The 3,438-nt window shown below is 50.6% G+C and overlaps 1 pseudogene; it reads right to left on the bottom strand.

The window, feature by feature from the left end:
- Nucleotides 1–2,216: 2,216 nt before the first annotated feature.
- LOC141379433 (U2 spliceosomal RNA) lies at nucleotides 2,217–2,392 on the bottom strand (annotated as a pseudogene).
- Nucleotides 2,393–3,438: the final 1,046 nt, after the last annotated feature.

Genomic DNA, 3,438 nt, shown 5'->3' with positions numbered 1-3,438 from the left:
GTCACTCTTTCCGGGGCAGCTTGAGCTCTTGAAGGACCCCAAGAAAAGACCTCCAGGGCATTTCTTCCATGCCCAAAGGAGCTGCCCCAACTGGCAGGAATCAGTCACTCTTTCTGGGGCAGCCTCAGCTACTTAAGGGACCCCTGGGAAGGACCTCCAGGGTGATTCTTCCATGCCCACTTGAGCCACCACAGTCAGCGGGGAAGGAGTCACTCTTTCYGGGKCAGCTTCAGCTCTAAAGGGACCCCTGGGTAAGACTTGTGGAGGGTTTCTTGAATGCCAAAACGAGCTGCCAGCAACTGGCAGGAATCAGTCACTCTTTCTGGGGCAGCTTGAGCTCTTGAAGGACCCCAAGAACAAGACCTCCAGGGCGTTTCTTCCAAGCCCAAACGAGCTGCCACAATAGGCGGGAATCAGTCACTCTTTCTGGGGCAGCTAGACCTCTGGAAGGGCCCCAAGAACAGACCTCCAGGGCGTTTCTTCCATGCCCAAACGTGCTGCCCCAACTAGCAGGAATCAGTCACCCTGTCTGGGGCAGCTTCAGCTGCCCAAGGGACCATTGGGAAGGACGTCCAGGGTGATTCTTCCATGCCCACTTGAGCCACCACAGTCAGCGGGGAAGGAGTCACTCTTTCTGGGGCAGCTTCAGCTCTAAAGGGACCCCTGGGTAAGACTTGCGGAGGGTTTCTTGAATGCCAAAACGAGCTGCCAGCAACTGGCAGGAATCAGTCACTCTTTCTGGGGCAGCTTGAGCTCTTGAAGGGCCCCAAGAACAAGACCTCCAGGGCGTTTCTTCCATGCCCAATTGAGCTGCCACAATAAGCGGGAGTCAGTCACCCTGTCTGGGGCAGCTTCAGCTCCAAAGGGACCCCTGGGTAAGACTTATGGAGGGTTTCTTGAATGCCAAAACAAGCTGCCAGCAACTGCCACAATAGGCGGGAATCAGTCACTCTTTCTGGGGCAGCTAGACCTCTTGAAGGACCCCAAGAACAAGACCTCCAGGGCGTTTCTTCCAAGCCCAAACGAGCTGCCACAATAGGCGGGAATCAGTCACTCTTTCTGGGGCAGCTAGACCTCTGGAAGGGCCCCAAGAACAGACCTCCAGGGCGTTTCTTCCAAGCCCAAACGAGATGCCTCCACAAGCGGCAATCAGTCACCCTTTCTGGGGCAGCTTCGGCTACTCAAGGGACCAGTGGGAAGGACTTCCAGGGCGATTCTTCCATGCCCACTTGAGCCACCATAATCAGCAGGAATCGGTCACTCTTTCTGGGGTGTGTTTTAGCTCTCAAAAGCGCCCTGGAAGGACTTCCATGGCCACAATTAGCGGGAAACCATCACCTTTTTTAGGGTCAGACCCAGCTCTTAAGGGACCCTTCCATGGGAAGGACTTCCAGAGCCTTTCTTCCAATCCAGCTTGGCCGGAAATCAGTCACCCTTTCCCGGGGATACGCTTAAGCTCCTAAGGGCCCCCCTTTCCGGAGCGTTTTTCCTTGCCCGCACTGGCCTTGACTCTGGCTGGGTAATCTTCACCCTCTCTGGGGGCAAGCACCTGCCCTGTGGGGGACCCTGGAGGAACACCTGTTCTCCAGCAGTGCCCGGGTAGCCCAAACTTAAGCCCGGGAACATTGACTTGGTTAACCGCAGGTGCCAGCCTTGCGTGCCGCTGGTGCCCCAAAGGGGCATGTACCTCTAGGCGCGGGACGTCCCCACACGTAGGCTGGGAGTTGGGGCCCCGGCCCGGCGCTTTGGACCCTGGGTGAATGCGACAGGAGCGGGGGTTTCATGCTTTGCCATTTTTCAAATCCTCTGCACAGCTCTCTGGACCCACCATCCCCCAGGTCAGACTTAGGTCCTGATTGGGAATTATCCTCTCCACAGCTCTCTGGACCCACCATCCCCCAGGTCAGACTTGGGTCCTGATTGGGAATTATCCTCTCCACAGCTCTCTGGACCCACCATCCCCCAGGTCAGACTTAGGTCCTGATTGGGAATTTTGGATGGATTTTTTTTATTTATTTTTTTTTCCTCCCTGAGTTGCAATATGTGCATCGTGGCTCATGGACTAGAATAAGAGGATCCTGCCAAGAGGGTTGTTCATGCTCACTGTCTAAACGAGCGCATAAGACAGATACCTAATCGCAAAGAAGCGCAAGTCCCTACATTCAATCTAACGTTATGTTAAATTTCATGCAATCTAGTTCTGCTGTTCACCGCTTAATGAGTGCACCGTTCCCGGAGGTACTGCAATACCAGGTCGATGCGTGGAGTGGGTGGAGCAAGCCCCTAACCCATCTCCCAGCTGCAAAAATCAATTTAATATATAGTGCCCGGGTAGGGCACGTATCAGATATTAAACTGATAAGAACAGATTTTTCTTACGAAAAAAATTTATTGACAGCGTTTGACAATTTTTACATAAAATCTCCATCCTAAAAACACATCTTAATCTTTTGTCGTTTCACATATTTTCTTTTGAATATAAAACTTACAGAATAAATAAATAAATGCAATAAAATACAGTATAAATTTAAAAAGTGCTATTGTGTGAACGTACAAATCAATGGTGTTTGAATAAAAGACGTGTTTTTAAAAAAACAAACAACATACAATGGAGTAAAAACAAGGCTGTTCAATAAAATAAAGGCTAAAAACTAAAAACATAGACAAATAAAACTGGCCTAAAACTTGTTGGCTAATCACCATTTTAACTAAACACTGGACTTAAAGGGGCTAAAACAGAAAACACATGTTAAAACATTTTAGCACACTTTAAAAGACAATAAAACACAGACAATAAGCATAACATTTTCCTTTAAAAACGTGGGTTTTTTTGGAAGAAATAAAAGTGTATGTTTTGCAAAAGTCTTTTGTGTGTGCGTGTGTTATGTCAAAAAAAGAAAGAGAGAGTCCAGGCGCTGCGTTGATAAAGGCAATAAAACCGGTCCAGTAAAAACGATATAAAAGAGTAGACGCAATCCAAAGAAATAAAATCATTTCTTTGTCCAGGATCGAGGGTGAGTCATACCAAAAGAGTCCATTCACACCAACTCTCCAGGACGGTCACAGCCCCTGTGTTTCAAGGGCATAGCGGAGATCCCCCTCCTCTGGCCTGCTGGCCCGCTGTTCCCGTAGCCAGAGTGGTGAGGGTGCATCTACGGGCGGCCAGGTACGGTGGCGGCCGGGACCTCCTCCGTGCGACCCCGGCCCCCTTGGCCTCTTGTCAAGGTCCGGTACCCCTGTAGCGTGGTTGTTATCAGTCCCTTTGTCCCTTGCAGGGGTACCGTGACCTGCTTCCCCACCAGCAGGTTTCTTGTGACCCAGATGGCATCCTTGATGGCGGTCAGGGTGAGCCAGAGCGATGTAAAGTCCTGTTTTGTCATGTCTTTCACGCCCTGGCCCACCCCATGGATGATAAGGTGGTAGTCCATCTGGGCCCTC

Source organism: Danio rerio, chromosome 2 (assembly GCF_049306965.1).
Source record: "Danio rerio strain Tuebingen ecotype United States chromosome 2, GRCz12tu, whole genome shotgun sequence".
Classification (NCBI taxonomy): domain Eukaryota; kingdom Metazoa; phylum Chordata; class Actinopteri; order Cypriniformes; family Danionidae; genus Danio; species Danio rerio.
The sequence above is the reverse complement of the archived record's forward strand: the minus strand, read 5'-3'. Positions and strand labels throughout refer to the sequence as shown.